Source organism: Lepidochelys kempii, chromosome 11 (genome assembly GCF_965140265.1).
Source record: "Lepidochelys kempii isolate rLepKem1 chromosome 11, rLepKem1.hap2, whole genome shotgun sequence".
Lineage (NCBI taxonomy): Eukaryota > Metazoa > Chordata > Testudines > Cheloniidae > Lepidochelys > Lepidochelys kempii.
This window is the reverse complement of record NC_133266.1, coordinates 23,636,580-23,660,149: the sequence shown is the minus strand read 5'-3', so window position 1 is coordinate 23,660,149 and position 23,570 is coordinate 23,636,580. Positions and strand designations below refer to the sequence as shown.

The 23,570-nt window shown below is 40.4% G+C and overlaps 1 protein-coding gene across 7 annotated transcripts in view; it reads left to right on the top strand.

Annotated features, from left to right (window-relative positions):
• Positions 1 to 452: 452 nt before the first annotated feature.
• The window catches only part of GTDC1 (glycosyltransferase like domain containing 1), a 290,540-nt gene continuing 267,422 nt past the window's right edge, over positions 453 to 23,570 (top strand). For all 7 annotated transcript variants that reach the window (XM_073305405.1, XM_073305406.1, XM_073305410.1 and 4 more), the window contains exon 1: positions 453 to 536. The gene's annotated coding sequence lies outside the window, so the exon portion shown is untranslated. The remainder of the gene's footprint in view (positions 537 to 23,570) is intronic.

Genomic DNA, 23,570 nt, shown 5'->3' with positions numbered 1-23,570 from the left:
ACTGAACCCCGGCACAGTTGGCCTGAGTCCCCAGAAGCTCAGTGGAGGTGCAATTGTTTCCCCTAGGGCTGAATTTGCCCCCCGTGTGTATTGTGTGTGAAGTGCTCTGGATCCTTAGGGAGGAGGGCACGCCAACCCTGGACAGGTGAGCTATGATTTTAGGGGCTGGGGTGTAACATGAGGGCCCGACGCCTCTAAGGACGGAGGGCAACCGTGGAGGAGCCCGGGTTGGGGCGGCTGTGCCTGCTCAGGGGGGAAGTGCAGGGGGCAGGTTTTCGAGGGAGGCAGGCAGCCTTCTGCCGGGGTGTGTCCGTGAGAAATTCAGAAACGTCTCCCTCATGCAAAAGCGGCGGCGGGGAAGGGGGCAGCGGCTCCGCGCGACGGGCAAAGGCAGGCAGGCAGGCAGGGAAGGGGCCCGGCGGGCGGGGGAAGCCGAGCCGAGCCGAGCCTTCCGCGCGCGGAGGGGAGGGCGGGGCGGGGCAGGGACGCTAGCACGTCGGTGCCGCCGCCGGCCTCCAGGCGGGATTGAGGAGGAGGTGAGTTCCCTCGGGGGCGGGGGGGCTGGTGAGGAGTGGGGCCGCGTGATGAGAGCGAGCCCGGGAGGGAAGGGGTCAGCGCGGAGAGGCCGCGGCGGCCGGAAGGAGAACGGGGGCAGACAGCGGCTGGGGCGGAGGGGGCCGGGCCCAGGCAGGGCTGCTCTCCTGACGGGGAGGCGGAGAGCGGTAGCTGCTGGCCCGGGACTGTGTGCGGCGTCTAACGTGGCCCCCCAGCACATGCCGCTCGCAGGGGGGCTGCTGATCTGGAGGTGCAGCCGCCCCAGCTGCCCCGAAAGTGGCCCCTGAGCGCTGACAGCGGCCTCTAGGCAGGGGGAGCCGCTCCTGCTGATCCAGGGGGCAGCCCCCAACATGGCCCCTGTTCCCCCCGGTGGCTGCTGGGGACGTGGGGTTGCAGCCTCCCCCGCAGCCCCTAAGGGGCGGCCAGCACCCACAGCTAACGGGCGACTCTGCTCCTGGCGGTCAGGGGGTGCAGGCTCCCCAGCCCCACACAGGAAGCCTCTCAGAGCTGCGGCTTACGAGGGGCCTCAGACTGGGGAGCTGCTGCTGTTTAGCGGGACCTGGGTATGGGTCTCCCATTTGCCATGTGCTGCTCGCAGACATGGGGAGCCCTTCTGGGGAGGCAGGGTCTGAGGCTTTTATAATGATTTCTAAGCAGCACCTCCACTATTTACAGGGCCCAGGTCAAAAGTGGAGTGAAAAAAACCCAGTGCTCTCAAAGGAGGCTGATCAGCTACACACAATTCAAAAGGCTCCATTGTGGGGGGAACTGGGGGAGCTGCTGTAACTCTTGAGGGTGGGGTGTGTGCATTGCACCCTCTTCAGGAGCACAGCATTACTGTGCCACTTGGTCAGGGTACTCATGGAAAAAGTTCAGCAGTCTGACATAAGGGGAATTGGTGTGCTGATCGTGTTATATGCTTAGCTGCCTAACTTGGTTTTCCAGCATTCACATACAGTTCATCTCACAGGCACAGGGATATAGAGGAAGCTATTGCTGGCGCTCAGAACATACACAGCTTCCTCAGTAGTCTGATGCAGGCCTCAAGGAGCCTAGTTCAGTATCACAATGAGCATATGAAATTATTGTGGTTTTTTTTTAATAGCTTTTAATAAAAAAAGACTGTAAGCGCTCTGGGGCAGGGTCTGTCTCTGTGTGTTAATGAAGTGCAGTGCAAAATTGAGCTCCAATCTTGAGATGCTACTGTAATACAATTAATAAAATACTAAGTTTTTAAAATAATTACACTATGGACAAGGAAAACCCCCACACCAATCAAACAAAAATCCCACTAAAGTTGAAACCCCTGCAAAAGTATGTGGAATTGTTTTAAAACAAAAGAAAAATGAAAGGAGAATTCAATTTAAAAAAGTAAATACATTTTAAGATGTGATTTTAAATTAAAACTCTAGCATCAGAAAATATTTCATAATAATAGGATGCTTCAAGAAAAACTTTTAAAATTAATCCCAAATTAAAGGGAGTTTTTCTGACATAAATACGTTTAATAGTCTAACCAGATCTTTTAACACATGACTGTGTGATGATGAGAATAGTAAACTAGAGGAAATGAATGCAAATATGTAAAATTTTTACGAGGAGGAAGGAAGAGTTTGGATGCAGGAACAAGTCCATTATAATGGATGCTGATTTTATTTTGGATTTTTTTTCTGCTCTAGTTCTTAGGTGCTAGCCATACATTAAGTTGGTTTAAAATTTAGCCCAGTGGTTAGGTAAAGATGAGCAGCAGATTGCAGTATTGTGTATAACAATGGGTTGGTATAATTCAATAGAACTGTTTTATTGGACTCTTAACCTTAAGCCTTAACCATGACAGGACTTTCATGTAAGACCCCACATACAAAGTGCAATATTGAATTTTAATTAGAGCTTTCAAGACCTGAAGTGGAACGTATTCTCATCATTTCCCCCTCCCTTTTAATGTACATTTTTCTTAGAAGCCTAGACTTTGTAAAAATGCTTTGGTGTTGGAGATTACATTATATTATGTGTATGAGTTTGTATAATCTCAGTGTCAGAAGTCAGTTTTGATAAAGTAAAATAAGGAAAAATTCAAATCTACAATTTGATTTTAGATTTATATCCCAACAGTGTGTAGAAAGATGAATATAACCTTATATATGATAGAATCCCAATTGTTAGAATCTCTCTTGCTAATGATTTGCCAGACTGACTCCTTGTCTATTGACTAAAGATTAGCTAAGCATATTTGGTGTTGCCCAAGTAGTCTGGATAATTCAGATTCTAAGGTTTTATTTTTCTTTATGAACTTTGGAATACTTTCATGTTACTTAGTTATGGGGAACTTTTTGAAACTGCACATACAAATAAATGAATAAATAAATTAAAGAAAAACATAACTATGAATTTCACATACTGTTCCTGCATAAGTCAGAGCATAAATTGCATACAGTGCTCAGAAGGAACATATCTGTCTTACGTGGGCATTTTTGTTGATGTGGGCATAATTTAGATATGCTTAGTTATGTGCAATATTAAAATAAATACACTGAGAATCTATTCTAATATTAAATATTATTGCTAACAATAGGAATAATGGGGCCTTAATCTTGATTGGGCCCTTTGGATGTTTCCATAGTAGTAATAATAGTAATGTTGCATATGAAACAATGTAATAAGAAAGCAATAACAAAATAAGTCAGAAAATTACAAGACCTCAAAAGTGTGGGTATCTGGTCCTTGTTAGATTGGCTGTACAGTATATCTAATTTCAAAAACAGTCAAACACGGGGATGGGGGAGAACGAACTATAAATAATTCTCATTATATATGATTCTAAGAATCTTGGCAGTGCCAGTGACATGCTACCAGTATTTTAACAAGAAGCACCAGTAAAAATTCCCTCATTTGAGTGTGATAAATCCTGTGTACCAAATCTGTAAGGGACAGCAAAATCATGCTAATCTTTGGTGGCAGAATTTTTAACAGCAGGCTCTTGAGAACCTCCCCCACCTAAGGCATCAGTAGGCAGTGCAGTTAACAGTGATAATGCACAGCTTTACTGCTATAAGAACACATATCCCAGTGTTAATGTGACTTCTGAATAGATATATCTCAAAGTATGTGTCTTAAATGTACACCTTAGCTATCCATATTGCTGCACATCAGATGTGAAAGTAAAAATAAATGTGTGAAGCTTCAAACAGATTTATATGGATTTCTGCAAATCTGAAAACCACATCTCCAAACTATCTATTATCCCAAATATACACACACACACACGTTTTTAGTTGACCGTCAGTGTTTCCTACAAGCAGGAAATCAAAGTTCTTATCTATTTACAAATGACAATAAACAGGCTTCCCTATATTTAAAATATGGCCAATGCAGCAGATTTGGGATATGAGTAATTATGTGGTGTTCAGATGAGGGATGGAGGAATATGAAAGTGTAATTTATCAAAGAAATACAGTATTTAGAATAAATGAATGAGGTTAGTACCTATTTGTGTTAGTTTGTGCCCCCCAAAACAGTAATCCACAGGATTAAGATAAGAGGAGCACAATCAGCTGTGGGGCTCTTATTTTTTAAAATAAGGCTACTACCATAATAATATTACTGATAGATGGGAAGTATGATTATCCAAACTCTTCTCACCAGTATTACAGATGCTTCAAGATTTAATGCTATCCTTGTAATTTATTAAACTAACCTCAAGCAAGTAAGTAAGGGTGGACATATCACTGTGTTAATGATAAGCGTGAGAAATAAAGGATTTGGATGTTTTAAGATTTTAAATCTTTCTCTCGTTCTCTCACACATGCACATACACACAGAGTTATAGATTAATAACACTGAAGATTTAACTGTTCATACGTCACCTGCAGCATTATATTCCAGTTTTGTTCTGGGACTACTTCTAGGGATTTTGGTGCCACAAACTGTTACAACTACTTGGACCCTCTGGGGCTGACAGTAAAAGTGCTAATAGCAATTATGGTATTGGTAATTTTCTAGGAAAACTGTCCACTATGAGCTAGAGTGCAAAGGCATGTTCACATCCACTAGTGAAAACTTTTTGAAGTTTTTTTGTTGAAGAATTGCAACTTTTCGGTCTGTCCAGTTTGACCAATGTACAAGGCAGAGGGGCATTGCTGGCACATGATGGGATATATCACATTGGTAGATTTGCAGGTCAAACTGGACAGTCTCTACGTAAAAGAATAAATGGACACAAATCAGATGTCAGGAATTATAACATTCAAAAACCAGTCGGAGAACACTTCAATCTCTTTGGTCACTCGATTACAGACCTAAAAGTTGCAATTCTTCAACAAAAAAACTTCAAAAACAGACTCCAATGAGAGACTGCTGAATTGGAATTAATTTGAAAACTGGATACAATTAATTTAGGCTTGAATGAAGACTGGGAGTGGATGGGTCATTACACAAAGTAAAACTATTTCCCCATGTTTATTCCCCCCACCCCCCACTGTTCCTCAGAAGTTCTTGTCAACTGCTGGAAATGGCCCACCTTGATTATCACTACAAAAGGTTCCCCCCACCCCGCTCTCCTGCTGGTAATAGCTCACCTTAAGTGATCACTCTCGTTACAGTGTGTATGGTAACACCCATTGTTTCATGTTCTCTATGTATATAAATCTCCCCACTGTATTTTCCACTGAATGCATCCGATGAAGTGAGCTGTAGCTCACGAAAGCTTATGCTCAAATACATTTGTTAGTCTCTAAGGTGCCATAAGTACTCCTTTTCTTTTTACAACTATCATGGAATCTCGTTGGAACATGGAGCTAGCCACCATGCATCCTGTTTTTATAATGTATGACTTTTAAAAAAGTTTAACCATGCAGTATGCTTTTAGAAAGTCATTACCCAGCCGTGGTGGTTTCGCTGTAGCACTGATATCACAGTAATCACAGTGCCGTTCATATTGTACATTTAATTCTGTAGCAAAATATTGTCATTCTTATTATGTTCTCCTGGGAGTAGATTGTCAGTAGAGAAGAGAGAAATGCACTTGTACGATGTGTGCACAATCTTCTCAATGAGTCAGAACCTCTGGAAAGCAGTAACCACTGGTGAAGAGCTAATGCCATGTGAAATTATATAAGGAGCCCTAGCCCTGACTCTACCTCATTTCCTTTCCCGTGACAGTAAGTTCAGAAATCTCAATTCCTTTCTCCTTATTTCTCTGTACTATATATTTTATTTACTATTTCTTATATTAAGGGTTATTTGCTGCTGTTAATAACAATTTGTTTAGTATTAAATATTTCTAGTTAGAATTAGGCTCTACATAGTCGTCTAATTTGAACATTTTGATTTGCTTTCTAGGTTCAAATTGATCATTTCCTGTTACCTTTCCTGTAACTTGACGTCAGTTAAATGCTTCATGTGATTGTGATGAATTATTTTCTGACCATCTTTTCCACTGCCTTTGCTGTTTAGAAAAAGACATATATCAATGGCCCATTTGGGCCTGCAAGGAGCAGGAAAGTCACTTCCTTTTTTTTCAGGATAGAGAGGGCGAATCACTCACAGCCCAATCAGACTGCTTCCACTTTAGAGTAGTCTTGGCAGAGTGCTTTAAAAGCACAAAAGGAGTAAAGGAAGCAGTTTGGATCTGATGTGATTTCTGAAGGTTCCCTCAAAGAAGCCAAGGAGATAATAGTTGCAGACTATTGAAGGAACCAGGGGCTGTGGCACATAATAAGAGAAAAGTGCTGTGAATCTGAGCATTCTTCCTGTTGCATTAAGATACAAAGAAGCACAGTAGGAACAGATCCAAGGTTGCATCATTTGCAGAGAAAGTCTTAAATTTTTTAGAAACAGTTGCAGGTGATAGCTTATTGTCAAGTATCTCAGTTCCTCATGAGATGCTGAACATAAAATTCTGTTTGTATTGACTACCTTGTCAGATCTGGGTACTGAGTCAGTTTCATGAAGGGGTTTGATACAGCCTTGATTTACAATGCATATTTATGAGGGATTATCAGAAGATAGACCCTCATAATCTTCTACTTCCTCTGTGCAGCTCTGTAGGGTTTCTCACCCTTCATATCTTGGGTCCTTACAGTTGATCTCATTTCTTCCAGGAATAGAATTTAAGGTTAGATCCAGGGCTTTCAGATCTAGGGAACTCCTCCCTTGAATTATTCCCTGAAGATGTCTGTAGAGACACGCTCTTTATTAAGATAGCCACATCTTTTTGGATGTCTAAATCAAAGGGACAGGTTGCAGGGCTCTCCCTGTTCGTAGGAAACCTGTGTTTCTTGGCTCTATTAGTGAATGTGGGCTCTGAAAACACAAGATTATTCTGATAAACAGCATAAGGACTAAGTTCAATAATTTTCCATTTGAGGAGACTGTTTTCTTCACCTCAGAGTTAGGGCTGGCTCATTCTTTGGATAGAGGGAAATTGACCCAATACAGACAGATTCCAGAGGAATACTGCTTCTTGTTAGAGAGCTCCTGAATACCACAAATCTGATCAGAAGCAGTTTTTCTTAAAGCAGAAAGAGAAGCAGCAGAAACAGAAAACAACTTCGTTGGCAACTTGAGATCCTTTTATTATTGTCTTGAGACAGCTAGTTTGGTGTGGCACCTAATAACTTCAGCCAATTGTGGCATTTTTCCCCCTTGCTATTCTCCTTTTTGGAAAATTGGTCAGGTGTCATAGAGTGGAATTACCTTGGACAGGTGGCTACTAGAGATAATTCAAATAGGCTGTTCCATCGAATTCCACTCTGTGTCTTCTCCAAACCCTTCATCACCATCCTGCTTCAGGGATCCTTCTCATGAGAAAGTGCTGAGAGACAATGTGACCTTTCTTTTCCAACTGAGAGCAATAGAAGAGGCAGTCCTCTGGCACTAAGAGAGGAAGGGGTTCATTTCTCACTATTTCCTGAAGCTAAGAGGAAGTTCCATGCTAGAGTCAATAAAATTGAACAAGTAGATTAAAAAGAATCAAATTCTGTAAGGTGACACTACCATTATTTTATTGGGGTTGCCGGTAGCATATGTATGTATGTAATCTTAAATTACATGATCATGTACTGTTTTTTTCCGTAAGACACCAGTTTCATTCATTATAGAAGATGAATACATAGTTCATCCATTGGAAGAGCACTGGAGAGAACTAAATAAGTCTCCTAAATTGTTTGAAAATAAATTTGGGGGTAAAACATTTTGTTTAGAGTTTGTCTAAACTGTTTTCCTACAAATTGTTATAATCTTGCAGCTGTCAACCTAAAGATTTTAGAGCACATTCCTCTAGATCCAAAGCAGCCTCCTCAGTATGTATGAGGAATGCCTTTATGTAAGGCTCCTACCTGGAGTTCAAGTCATGTCTTTATGCAGAATTACTTTTTTGACTCAGCAGCTAGATCAGATGCCCAGAGAGAGCAGTTTTGCAAGCTTTAATTGATCATTTCTAGGCCCACCTTCATCAAAGTTGTTACTGCTAGTTTCTCTCCCACAAATATTTCTGTAACATACATTACCTTAAGAAGAAAGGTTGCTTACTAATAACTATAGTTCTTTGAATAGATTGTCATTATAGATGTATGTTTCCTACTACTATGTGCCTCTCTGTTTGGGAGTCTTCATTACATTCTGAGTAAATGGAAAGGGATGGAAGTAGGGTTAGAGTGCTTTACACAGAATGTTTAGTTCTGTGGTAGAACTTGAATGTGACCCCAACAGTTACTGTTTTCTAGTGGGTTCGGACTTGTGGCCACTGGTGCATGCATACCTCAGAAGTGGGGAAGTATGCTGTTAATCTATTTGAAGAACTGTATTATTAAGGAAACTTTGGACATATGCTCAGATACTAAACTAATGAACAGCCTGAAAATAGATTAATAAAATAAAATTCTAAACTAGAAAGGCAATCAATATATATACTGGACCTATCACTGTAGTAACTAGAATCTTGCATATTTTTGAAAGAAACTAATGGAATCTCAATTTCTTTTTCTCCAACTTCAAGGTGAAAGGAAGCTTAAAAAGAATTTCTTTCCTTAAAAAGAAAAGGAGCACTTGTGGCACCTTAGAGACTAATAAATGTATTTGAGCATAAGCTTTTGTGAGCTACAACTCACTTCGTCGGATGCATGCAGTGGAAAATACAGTGGGGAGATTTATATACACAGAGAACATGAAACAATGGGTGTTACCATACACACTGTAACAAGAGTGATCAGGTAAGGTGAGCTATTGCCAGCAGGAGAGCCGGGGGGGGGGACGACCTTTTGTAGTGATAATCAAGGTGGGCCATTTCCAGCAGTTGACAAGAACGTGTGAGGAACATTATTTCAGTTCATCTGAACATCTATGTTGCTTCAATATAGGTTTTTTATTTAAGTAGTAGTATATTCCTGATATGATACCTCTGTTCTTGAAATTTTCTAATATTACAGAATCCTTCACTAAGGTCCATTCTAATACATGCTCTTTACATCTTTGGACTTTTTAAAATAGAGCGTTCAATAATGTGAATTTTGAAAGTGTGGCAAGTATATTCTACTCAGAATGTAGTGTAGATTCTATAACTTAGCTATTTTCAAGTGTTAATATATATATGCATGTCTCAGTCTAGTTTAATGAGGGTATATCATTTGTGTAGCTGTTAAAATGAATAACCAATAAAAGAAAACATTGCACTAATAAACAAGAGATGGCTGGAGTTGGCTCCACAAACTGAAACAATTTACTTCATTCATCTTCAGTGTTTCTTAGCAACACAAAGTACTCTTACCCTGGGCGCTTTCACGGACTTTCACATCTTTCTTCAAATATAGCTTTGGTAGTATTTTATATGACCTGAAGTTCGTCCATCTGTCCTGGAGCTCCCAATGCTTTTCCAGTGCTTCCAATGATCAAATGATCTTACATACATTTTTTCAGCTTAATAACACACAAGTTGACTAGAGAATCATTCAACATGTCAGGTTTTCCAAAGGGTTCTGGGAAATTATTTGCTGTTCTGTATAGCAAAGCTAAACGTTATTGAAAATGTGTTATAGTTTCATAATAAAACAAGTAGGAAAAATGTTGGCTTGGAAACTAAATATTTTCTGATAGCCCTAGCCTCAAGGCTTGGATTGCTTGTAATAAAAGGGTAGCTTTGATATCTTTTGGTGAATTGACGAGTATTCTGTTTACATCATAATTTATGAAAATACTGGCTTGATACAGAATGTTACATTATCAGATTGTTCATGTGCAAGAATTGCATTAATGTGTGGCTAACATTTTCATTGTTTATTTCATGAGAAGTTAGTAAACCATTGCTTCTCTGAATATGCTTTCTAACAACTCAGAGGTTGCTGTTGATACTTTAGGATCCTTCCTTCATTTCTTGCTTTTCATTTTATAATGTGCAAGAAACCGATTCTGGTGTTTTAGATCACTGAGTAACATCTGCTGAGGAAATTCAGCTTGTTTAAGGAACCCCTTCAGATACAAAGCAGAAAGTAAAGGAGGACTTGTGGCATCTTAGAGACTAACAAATTTATTTGAGCATAAGCTTTTGTGAGCTACAGCTCACTTTATCGGATGCATTCAGTGGAAAATACAGTGGGGAGATTTATATACACAGAGAACATGAAACAATGGGTGTTACCATACACACTGTAATGAAAGTGATCACTTAAGGTGAGCTATTACCAGCAGGAGAGCGGTGGGGGGAGGGGAGGAAACCTTTTGTAGTGATGATCAAGGTGGGCCATTTCCAGCAGTTGACAAGAACGTCTGAGGAACAGTGGGGGGAGGGGAATAAACATGGGGAATTAGTTTTATTTTGTGTAATGACCCATCCACTCCCAGTCTTTATTCAAGCCTAAATTAATTGTATCCCATTTTCAAATTAATTCCAATTCAGGAGTCTCTCGTTGGAGTCTGTTTTTGAAGTTTTTTTGTTGAAGAATTGCAACTTTTAGGTCTGTAATCGAGTGACCAAAGAGACTGAGGTTTTCTCCGACTGGTTTCATCACCAGCTTTCATCCAGACCACACCACACAATCCATTGTCTACAGCCAAGCTCTACGATACAACTGCATTTTCTCCATCCCCTCAGACAGAGACAAACACCTACAAGATCTCTATCAAGTGTTCTTACAACTACAGTACCCACCTGCTGAAGTGAAGAAACAGATTGACAGAGCCAGAAGAGTACCCAGAAATTACCTACTACAGGACAGGCCCAACAAAGAAAATAACAGAACGCCACTAGCCATCACCTTCAGCCCCCAGCTAAAACCTCTCCAACACATCATCAAGGATCTACAGCCTATCCTGAAGGACGACCCATCACTCTCACAGATCTTGGGAGACAGGCCAGTCCTTGCTTACAGACAGCCCCGCAACCTGAAGCAAATACTCACCAACAACCACATACCAGAACCACTAACCCAGGAACCTATCCTTGCAACAAAGCCCGTTGCCAACTGTGTCCACATATCTGTTCAGGGGACATCATCATAGTGCCTAATCACATCAGCCACATGATCAGATGCTCGTTCACCTGCACATCTACCAATGTGATATATGCCATCATGTGCCAGCAATGCCCCTCTGCCATGTACATTGGCCAAACTGGACCAGTCTCTACGTAAAAGAATAAATGGACACAAATCAGACGTCAATAATTATAACACTCAAAAACCAGTCGGAAAACACTTCAATCTCTTTGGTCACTCAATTACAGACCTAAAAGTGGCAATTCTTCAACAAAAAACCTTCAAAATCAGACTCCAATGAGAGACTGCTGAATTGGAATTAATTTGCAAACTGGATACAATTAATTTAGGCTTGAATAAAGACTGGGAGTGGATGTGTCATTACACAAAGTAAAACTATTTCCCCATGTTTATTCCCCTCCCCCCCACTGTTCCTCAGACATTCTTGTCAACTGCTGGAAATGGCCCACCTTGATTATCACTAGAAATGGTTCCCACCCCACTCTCCTGCTGGTAATAGCTCACCTTAAGTGATCACTCTTGTTACAGTGTGTATGGTAACACCCATTGTTTCATGTTCTCTGTGTATATAAATCTCCCCACTGTATTTTCCACTGAAAGCATCCGATGAAGTGAGCTGTAGCTCATGAAAGCTTATACTCAAATAAATTTGTTAGTCTCTAAGGTGCCACACGTCCTCCTTTTCTTTTTGCGGATACAGACTAACACGGCTGCTACTCTGAAAGATAGCAGAAAGTGTTATATGAATATTGGGAGCAAATTTTGATTTCATTCTACAAGACTATATATAACTTTGTTACAGGAAATAATGTGCTCTGAATTTTCAGTAAATTGCACAGAAAACTTCTGAGATTGTGTAATATGCTTTAATGACTAAGTTTCTATAACTGTCTTGCTCTAAGAGAGAGACATTTTTTAGAGGTCTTAGGAAAAAAGTTTCTTATAGTGTGTAGTAATAAGTGGTCTCAAAATGTTGTGATGAGTTAATTTCTTATTTTTTACATAAGCAGAATAATCACTAAGGTATATGGAAATTATTGTGAATAATACCCCAAAAGTGCAGAAACCTTAGCTTTGTTCGTCTCCACAATTAAAAAAATGCTGTACTGCAGCAAACAATGTGGTCTTGGCTATGATGCTAACTTTTTTGTTAGTGAATATATACACAATTTTGTGGTGTTGGTGTGCATGTGGTGTGCAAGAATAGTGGTATCAAATCCGTAATATAATACTACTTAAATACAAAAAACTATATTAAAGCAACATAGACATTCAGATGAACTGTATCTAAAAGAAAAGGAGTACTTGTGGCACCTTAGAGACTAACAAATTTATTTGAGCATAAGCTTTTGTGAGCTACAGCTCACTTCATCGGATGAAGTACTCCTTTTCTTTTTGTGAATACAGACTAACACGGCTGCTACTCTGAAACCTGTGTCTAAAAGATAAATATGAGAGAGAAAAGACTTGATGGGATAGTATGGTATGAAGGTTTTATCAGCATGTGTTTGAGATTGTCTCATTATTCATGGATTGTGAAGTCAAAGAAATATACAAGTTTTTCTAGTGACTGTGAATCAAATCCATATATCTCGCCATGCATTAGGTTTATGAGACATATGTCAAAACTTCTCACAGTGCTCCTTGTACAGACATCAGTCTTTTGTGAGTGAACCCCATCACTAGGTCACCTGGCCTTCCAAGCCAATGGGTCTAGTTTAGTCACTGTTTCTAGCTCTGAGACCCTAGGGCACACGCTCAGCCCGCTTGTCTGATACCCTTCCTTGGGATGTTGGGTGCTCTGTCCAGCTATGTTTGACCTTGAAATCAGTGTCTATGATCTCCTGAACTCCCCCCTCCCTCAGTCACATACAGGTGCTCCCCCAGATCTGTACATAGGCTTTGGGCAGTGTGGGCTTCTAATTGAACCCCTTCAGAGACAACTTGGCAGAAACACAGGCTTAGGAAAGGAATTTCTTAATCACAGTGACTTTACTCTTAAAGTATTTGAGAGTTAACAGGTCTTTGAAAATGATGGAAGTCCTGAGACATATCCTCTCCTCTCCTAGTCTGATCTCCCCCTTCCTGCACTCTCCTTTTTCTGCTTGACCTGCTTACATGTGGTGACGGTGGCCTCCCCCAGGACCCTGCTGTATTGTTGTGCCACAGGCTCCACCTGAGAAGCTTCAGACACACCAGTCTTGTTTGCCTCTTTCCTCCTGTGGGGCAATTTGTAGAAAACCCAGTATTACAGAAGGATAGACCAGTAATTGAGGGACAATCACAATTGTTGGACAAAGATTGTGGTCTTGATGGCTTTTAATGTTAGTCCTTCAACAGGGTGTCAAACACCTTTTACAGACAAAGCAGTAATCTGGGATGCAGCACAGTAGGTTGTCTTTGGGCAGACTTGTGCAGTCAGTGTCCAATATCTTCTCACATAGAATAGATAGAGTTCCTAATTTGATTCAGACATATCCTGCTCTGTCATAACACATTTTACAGAAAATCTATTTTCAAAAGGTTTTAGAGAGTTTTTAAAAACTGGTTTTTTGTAACCTTCTAACTATAAAGCCAAAGTCCAATTTCAGAGACCTCGGAGGGAAAGATACATGAAATTTATTCATTATATCTCTAAAAATGGCCTCTAAATAACTTTTCTATCGATAAAAGTGTTATGAATTTAAAGCCTTCTGTGTCAGGATATCCTACATCTAGAATCCCATTGGAAAGTTTCCGTTATAAAGTTCCCATATCTAGCTCTGAAGGACTGTGAGATATTGGATCTGAAACCTGTTACTTATCTGGGAGTGGGTATTGCCCATTCTGTATGTGAGAACATTTAATTTTGTGGTCATGGTGGAGGGAAGTCACCCCATGGGGTAAAGAGGGGAACATTTCCATAGTGGGTTAACTTAAGCAAAAGGCAACTGTTTGGAGGTGCTCCGGGCTTCAAGATGTTGGAAATAGTCCTGCTGCTGATGGATTATTACAAGATTGTGAGAAGGAGGAAAGACTAAATGTTTCCTCTCCTTCCCCCTTCTGCATCTCTGTAAGACTGGCACATTTTCTTTGTATGTTTCTTTTTTGGTGAGAGAAATATATGTACACGGCATCACAGTTATTTAGGATGTATAATGAAGAGAAGAAGCCCACTATGGCAGTCAGAGACCAAAATGTCACACTCACTTCAAAATTCTATGACTAATTAAAACACAATTCCCTCCAAAGTTTGTGAAAATGTTGCTTCAAGCACCTTTACCTGCAGGCTAAGCAATTCCCTTTTGTTTGGATGGTGTGAAACTCTGACGACTTTGATAAGCCATGTAAATGATCTTTAAAAAGGTAAATGGTTAATCTTATCATTGGGTAAGGATGACTTGTAATCAGCAACATACAATAGTGCTGATAAAATGTTACAAAACAGGTTTCCAGAGACTTTTTGAACTTCATCTGTGCTTTAAATACATTTTCCAAACAAAGAGCATGTATTTTTTGTCTCACCACATATTACAAAAAGTGCATCACTAACTTGTCATTAGTGATATAAAGAAAGAATAACTTATATGGATGTGGAGAAAGATTCTCCAAAGAAATAATGTGAACATCGTTGAGGTTTAATCTTGGAATTATAAGGGTCACTCGTGTTCTAGCTGCTCTTGCATCTTTTGATGTTCATGTGTAAGGAATGTATGGAACATTAAGGATGTGATCAATGGTGTCATAGGGAACATTTATTTTTCAGATCAAATGTTCTTTGCAGCTCTTTCTTGAATGGACACATAATAGAATATTAAAGAACTAATCTTAGAAATGATCACCAATACTGAAAGGCTACAAATTGCTATTTTGGTTGGGATAGTATTGCTTCCATTTGATTTTGTGAACTGGAAAAGGAAAATCTAAGATGGTAAAGTTAAAATGTGGATCATTGTTTATTGAAAAGAAAAGGAGTACTTGTGGCACCTTAGAGACTAACCAATTTATTTGAGCATAAGCTTTCGTGAGCTACAGCTCACTTCATCAGATGCATATCGTGGAAACTGCAGCAGACTTTATATATACACAGAGAATATGAAACAATACCTCCTCCCACCCCACTGTCCTGCTGGTAATAGCTTATCTAAAGTGATCATCAGGTGGGCCATTTCCAGCACAAATCCAGGTTTTCTCACCCTCCACCCCCCCACACAAATTCACTCTCCTGCTGGTGATAGCCCATCCAAAGTGACAACTCTTTACACAATGTGCATGACAATCAAGTTGGGCTATTTCCTGCACAAATCCAGGTTTTCTCACATCCCCCCCACCCCCATACACACACAAACTCACTCTCCTGCTGGTAATAGCTCATCCAAACTGACCACTCTTCAAGTTTAAATCCAAGTTAAACCAGAACATCTGGGGGGGGGGGGGGGTAGGAAAAAACAACAGGAAACAGGCTACCTTGCATAATGACTTAGCCACTACCAGTCTCTATTTAAGCCTAAATTAATAGTATCCAATTTGCAAATGAATTCCAATTCAGCAGTTTCTCGCTGGAGTCTGGATTTGAAGTTTTTTTGTTTTAAGATAGCGACCTTCATGTCTGTGATTGCGTGACCAGAGAGATTGAAGTGTTCTCCGACTGGTTTATGAATGTTATAATTCTTGACATCTGATTTGTGTTCATTTATTCTTTTACGTAGAGACTGTCCAGTTTGACCAATGTACATGGCAGAGGGGCATTGCTGGCACATGATGGCATATATCACATTGGTGGATGTGCAGGTGAACGAGCCTCTGATAGTGTGGCTGATGTTATTAGGCCCTGTGATGGTGTCCCCTGAATAGATATGTGGGCACAATTGGCAACGGGCTTTGTTGCAAGGATAAGTTCCTGGGTTAGTGGTTCTGTTGTGTGGTATGTGGTTGTTGGTGAGTATTTGCTTCAGGTTGCGGGGCTGTCTGTAGGCAAGGACTGGCCTGTCTCCCAAGATTTGTGAGAGTGTTGGGTCATCCTTTAGGATAGGTTGTAGATCCTTAATAATGCGTTGGAGGGGTTTTAGTTGGGGGCTGAAGGTGACGGCTAGTGGCGTTCTGTTATTTTCTTTGTTAGGCCTGTCCTGTAGTAGGTGACTTCTGGGAACTCTTCTGGCTCTATCAATCTGTTTCTTTACTTCTGCAGGTGGGTATTGTAGTTGTAAGAAAGCTTGACAGAGATCTTGTAGGTGTTTGTCTCTGTCTGAGGGGTTGGAGCAAATGCGGTTGTATCGCAGAGCTTGGCTGTAGACGATGGATCGTGTGGTGTAGTCAGGGTGAAAGCTGGAGACATGCAGGTAGGAATAGCGGTCAGTAGGTTTCCAGTATAGGGTGGTGTTTATGTGACCATTGTTTATTAGCACTGTAGTGTCCAGGAAGTGGATCTCTTGTGTGGACTGGACCAGGCTGAGGTTGGTGGTGGGATGGAAATTGTTGAAATCATGGTGGAATTCCTCAAGGGCTTCTTTTCCATGGGTCCAGATGATGAAGATGTCATCAATATAGTGCAAGTAGAGTAGGGGCTTTAGGGGACGAGAGCTGAGGAAGCGTTGTTCTAAATCAGCCATAAAAATGTTGGCATACTGTGGGGCCATGCGGGTACCCATAGCAGTGCCGCTGATCTGAAGGTATACATTGTCCCCAAATGTGAAATAGTTATGGGTAAGGACAAAGTCACAAAGTTCAGCCACCAGGTTAGCCGTGACATTATCGGGGATAGTGTTCTTGACGGCTTGTAGTCCATCTTTGTGTGGAATGTTGGTGTAGAGGGCTTCTACATCCATAGTGGCCAGGATGGTGTTATCAGGAAGATCACCGATGGATTGAAGTTTCCTCAGGAAGTCAGTGGTGTCTCGAAGGTAGCTGGGAGTGCTGGTAGCGTAGGGCCTGAGGAGGGAGTCTACATTTGCAAATTGGATACTATTAATTTAGGCTTAAATAGAGACTGGGAGTGGCTAAGTCATTATGCAAGGTAGCCTGTTTCCTCTTGTTTTTTCCTACCCCCCCCCCCCCGATGTTCTGGTTTAACTTGGATTTAAACTTGAAGAGTGGTCAGTTTGGATGAGCTATTACCAGCAGGAGAGTGAGTTTGTGTGTGTATGGGGGGGGGGGGGGGGGGGATGTGAGAAAACCTGGATTTGTGCAGGAAATAGCCCAACTTGATTGTCATGCACATTGTGTAAAGAGTTGTCACTTTGGATGGGCTATCACCAGCAGGAGAGTGAATTTGTGTGGGGGGGTGGAGGGTGAGAAAACCTGGATTTGTGCTGGAAATGGCCCACCTGATGATCACTTTAGATAAGCTATTACCAGCAGGACAGTGGGGTGGGAGGAGGTATTGTTTCATATTCTCTGTGTATATATAAAGTCTGCTGCAGTTTCCACGATATGCATCTGATGAAGTGAGCTGTAGCTCACGAAAGCTTATGCTCAAATAAATTGGTTAGTCTCTAAGGTGCCACAAGTACTCCTTTTCTTTTTGCGAATACAGACTAACACGGCTGTTACTCTGAAACCTGTCATTGTTTATTGAGAAGTTTGGCTTTTGGGGTTCACACAGTTCAGTATAACCTGTGTCCTTAAAGAGACTAGAACTCATGAGGTACATAATTTAATTCTAAATTGCAACTGGACATTTTAATGAAATAGATAGCATATGCTTTTCTATACATACAGTGTTTCTCCATTATGCAGTGTGATGAAGCTTATATTATTTGTCAAATACATATATTTTTAAGGAAAGCAGAGAAAAATGAATTTCTTGAAATTGAATGGAAAATCAGTCTCCCCATTCTCACACAGAGTAAGCATTCATCTTTATATTTCAGAAAAGAGGATAGGAATATTCTGTAAATTATTGGACTTTTCTTCCTGCCAGATAAAATTGTTATAAGATAAATGCATTAGAGTGTTCTGGATGTTAACTTTTTAATTGCTAAATCATCTTTAAACCTCAGATTCCCATTGTGTATTTCTTTTTTCTGGCCCCAGTTGATCAGAATGTATAATAAGATTGCCCTTTAAAGGAATTCATTTTGTAGCTTTCAGACCCGATCATTCCCCAGAACAGGCTATAGAAATAATAGATGTGATCCATGGGAGAGATAGTATTCCAAATTTCAATAAAGTTATATTAAGACTTAATAATCTGTTGTGTGAACAAGATCTCTGTGTCTGGTTAGATCCTTCCTTTCCACTCCCCTACATTGGAAATAACTTGTCCATTCATTTATAGGGGCTTAGGGTCTGATCCAGCTCTCACTGAAGCCAGTGGGAGTTGGGTCAGGTCCTTAATTACCAAACGACAGTCACAAATGGCAAATTTAGTGTACAGTTTCACTGCTAGAGATACAGAACATCCCAGTGTGAATAGTTGAGACAGCTCTCAACCATTTTATCTTATCAAATTTTAATTAAAATAATAGTAATACTTTTCACTTATCTTGTGGCTTTGCTTCAAGAGTCTTGCAGTGCTTTTTGATGGGGAGAGGGAGAAGAAACTTTTGAAAAATGTTCTGGTTTCTGCTTAACATGCTCTTTTTGAATAACAGGCTGCTCTTAGTTCCCTTGATACCACCTTTAGCAAAGCCAATCATCAAATAAGTATTTTGACCACAATCTTCATCCTTCTTTCTATATCAATCTCTTCTCTTCTCTTCTTTTGCAAGTTTTGTTCTTTTGCTGATCAGGTATGCTAAATTTTTCTGTAGCCAGACTGCTGGACTAAGCTTTAGAAAAGACAAGATCCCCTCCCCTCCTACCCTTCTGTGGAGCTTAATTGTATTTTTCCAAAACCTCTGTCCCATCCGTCTTCCATCTCACAACCATCTACTGCACATGATAGCAGCATTCAGTGTACAGGGCCTTCTTAGTGTGAACTTCTCAATAAACTTCTCAAATAGCCTCCAAACTTTAGAGGTTTCTTATGTTTGCTTGGTGAAATGCATGTTCAGTGTACTGCTTTATCTTTTAGTATTGCATTCATGCTTTTCTCTTTTCACAGACTTTTTGTTTGTTTGTTTGTAGTGGCAAGTGTATTTTGCTTACAAAAGATTCACATTCTCCCCTATTTTGAGATGCCATCTATACAGATGACAACAGTTTTGTTCTTCAGGTAATCTCCACATTCCATAGGAAAGAAGATATCTGTTTACCTTGATTTTTCCTCAAATGAATTTTGATCAAGAGAAGATTTGATACTCCCAAGATATTGTAATTTAAGTATTAGCTTCACAGGTTTCGGGAACTTAGGTAGTGCTATTCCCTTTTGGTAAATTTCAAAGATCCTAAGAAAACTCTTGAAAGCTTTTCACTCTGTTTTGTCAAAATGCATTTCTGAGACACTTATATAGCGGAGGGCATTTGCTTATGTAACTAAGTCTACACTTAAAACTTTTACTGATATAGTAATGTCAATTAGGGGCAGGGTCGTCCTTACCCATACACAAACTATGCAGTTGCATAGGGCACCAGGAAATTTGGGGCACCAGATTGCCCCAGATTTCCTGGTGCCCTACACAGCCGCGTGCTGCTCCACTGGCAAGCCTGATACCCCGGCTGGCTGAGCCAGCCCGGAAAGCTGCCCCCGCTCTTGCCCCGTGCCCACTCCACCCCTTTTCCATAGCCTCCACCCCTACTCCGCCCAACCTCTTCCCACCGCTGCTCCGCCTCTGCCCCTACTCCACCCCTCCCCCTGAGCTACATCCCGGGGGACTGCAGCAGGGGTCCGGTGTGCCCTGCACTCACCGGGCGGCAGGACATGGAGCAACCCGGCCCCAACCCGCTCCATCGGCTTGTACTGGGGAGCGATTTCCCCCCTGCCTCCCAAGCCTGCTCCTGCCCCCCACAGACCTTGTGCGCAGCCCCTCCGTCCCCCCGCAGAGGCCTGGGGCTGGCCGCCCCCCACAGTTATACCAGCAATAAAGTACTTTTGCTAGTGTAACTTACTTCTTTAGGGGAACTGGTGTAAGTTATGCTGACAGAAGCATTCTTTGCCAGTATAAGCTGTGTCTACACTAAGAGGATTTGCTGGGATAGCTGTACTGGCAAACTTTTTCTAGCATAGACTAGGCCTTAGGGAACAAGGAGGATTCATCACAAGACCTGATGTAAGGGGTATGAGTCTGCTTTATGAGCTTACATTCTAGATTGTAAAATCTTTTCTGAAATGTAAGACTTGGGGAAGAGCCCTCATTTTGCTCCATGTTTTGTGAGGTACCTAGCATGCCTGTGATTGTGGTAAAAATGAATAATATTTGCAAATCAGCCAGCTGGCATTCTGCATCTATATTTTTCTGACCATACTGTGTAGTTTGGTGTTTTTTGCATTCAAGAAATCTACACTTTTAGCAGAATTGCAGTTTGTCTCTTGTGTACACTACTTTCTCTGAGAACAGGAGTAATGGCTGAACTATCAGACCTCTTTTTTTCTGTTTAGCTCAACAGTGATGTTTTTAGATTATTGTTTTGATAGGAATCCATTGTAAATTGGTTTTGTTAACAGACTCTTGATACATAAGAACAGCCATATTGAGTCAGACCAATGGTTGATCTAGTCCAGTCTCTGACGGTGGCCAGTACCAGATGCTTCAGAGGGAGCAAACAGAACAGGGCAATTTTGAGGATTCATTTCCTGTCATCCAGTCCCAGCTGGTAGCTAGAGGTTTAGGGACACCCAGAGCATGGGTTTGTATCCCTGACCATCTTGGCAATAGCAAAAATAGCTATTGATGGACCTAACCTCCATGAATGTATCTAATTCTTTTTTGACACAGTTATACTTTTGGTCTTTAGGACATCCCATAGCAACAAGTTCCACAGGTGGACTATTGTTGTGTGAAGGAGTAATTCCTTTTGTTGGTTTTAAACTTGCTGCCTGTTAATTTAATCAGGTGACCATTAGTTCTTGTGATATGTGAAGGGGCAAACAACACTTTCCTATTTACTTCTCCATACTGTTCTTGAGTTTATAGACCTCTGTCATATCCACCCTTAGTTGTATATTTTCTAAACTGAACAGTCGCAATCTTTTTAATCAGTCTTCATGTGGAAGCTGTTCCATACTCCTAATCATTTTCATTGCCCTTCTCTGCACCTTTTTCAATTCTATTATATCTGTTTTGAGATGGGGCAATCAGAATCCACTTTAAATTCACACCTTCATTTAATTCAGATTAATTTTCCTGTGTATCCCTGTATAGACAAGCCCTATGGTTGTTCCTAAGGCTGACTATGATTAGACTAAATGAAAGAGAATATGGACTTTCTTAAATTCAGACTAATGGCAGACTTTAGTAGGAAAAACAAAGGATTCCTCCTATTGTTATAATGTGCAATATAACAAAGACAGTGAATTCCCTAAAAAACATTGTTTTTATATGATAGTTTATACAAACCGAGGGTGTCTTGTGAATGAATAATAGCTTGCACAGATATAATAATGATTAAAAGGAATACTTGTGGCACCTTAGAGACTAACCAATTTATTTGAGCATAAGCTTCCGATGAAGTGAGCTGTAGCTCACGAAAGCTTATACTCAAATAAATTGGTTAGTCTCTAAAGTGCCACAAGTACTCCTTTTCTTTTTGCGAATACAGACTAACACGGCTGTTACTCTGAAACCTATAATCATGATTGTTGCTTGAACTGTTTAACTTACTATAACTTCCTAAAAGGCACTTGCCTGCAGCATATTCAGCTCCAAATACAGTAATAGAACATACTGTTCCAAAGTCTCTGTTCTATGTAACTTACTCAGGTAGTCTCAAACTCTATAACTTTAATAGTTTTTGAGGGCAAAAGAGAGAGAATCCCCTCACATAGACATTTTGCATGGAGATACTGATTTTCATACCTGATGAGTTGGATTGCCAAAGATATGCCCATGTTTTTAGTATACTAAAAATCCATTAAAATTTGTTGAGAAATATATTGGATTAGACACCTAAGAATATCTGAAGTGGAGCTCGCAGAACAGTTAACTTCAACCAGCTTAAACCAATTTCCTGTTTTTGGATGTACAATTTCTTAGTTGTCCTACAAAGATGTATGCATGCACTGTGGTGTAGTCTCGTTGAACTCAGTAGGATTGCTCACAATGTGTGAAGTTAAACACATGCATAATACTTTGCAGGATTGGGGCCTATGTTTTTTCCACTTATTTTCTTTTTCATTAATATATTGGAACACTCCTTTTAGATACCCAAAAATGGATATACTGTATTATCATGAGACAGACATGTAGAAAGCTCTGTTCTTCCCTAGGGTTGGTGGAGGCATTAAACGTTCCTAAAGCAGAACCCAGTTTGTAATTATTTCTGTTGTCTTTTTCTGCTTTTATTTTTTCCCATATTTTCATATCTTTTCTGTAGTGATCTTGGAGGGAACATTGATAGCGTATAAAAAAGAACCTGTCAAATACTAGCCTGTGGCCTTCTATTTCAACATGGTTTTGACTGACTATATACTGGAGCTTGTATTATGAACATTCACACAGGGATTTCCCTTTTTGACTATAGGAACTAAATAAGTCTTAATGCTTTCTGAACATTAGAGTCAGCATTCAGCAACCATGAGGTGTTTGCTTAACAGTGTGTAGTTCACAAGAACTGATTGGTTTCACAGTGTAGGGTGGAATAATTGCCATAACCTAGTCTCTGCTGATGCATCTTATGTAGCCACTTCTGCTATGTGCAGAACTCCTGCTTCCACATTTTCTGCTGTTGGTACCACTACGTGCTCTGAATTTGCACATAATTTCCAGCTAATGAAAATCACTCTCGGTGTCTCAAAGATGGAACTACTAGGGTTGAGAGTCACTAAATACTCTAGTTATCCTGTGACTCTGGAGCCTAAAAGAGGGGATCTTAAATGCAACCATGTTTTTGAGAAAAATCTCACATTCTGTCACTGCCAGTGAAAACTATAACTGAGAAACTCCAGGATAAATAGCGAATGGCATTCTCCTTGTATAGTCCACAATACATTTGCTCAAGAAGAGAAATAGTTTAAAGAACATGACATGCAGTTCCTGATGTAGAAAAAAGCCCCCGTATGCCTAATATATTGTAAAAAATTGTTCGAGAACAGCTCATCCTGCAGTAAAATTTGCCTCCATAATATTATCAAGGTCATTATCAGCTTAGGTTATCTGCCTCATATGTATTGAACATAATGCCTGAGGTCAGCTTTCACTTGCAAATGCAACTATGTGGAATATTTGCTCTGATTTTGTTTAAGAATCAGTGTAAGTTATTTTGTTTCACATCCACTCTTTTTTACTCTTCTCACTCATCTTGGAGTAGTCTTCTCCTTAGTTGTTCAATAAACATATACTTTTCATACAACTAAAATTAGGGAATAACAATTTCATGTAAACTAGGCAGCAGAGTCACCCTGTTTCCCCTTTTACATCTAAATGTTATGCAAACAACCCTTATGTATATTATACTTGTGGACTGGCTCTCTTACAAACCTTTCTAAATGATACAGAATTAGGATGATCTGATTGT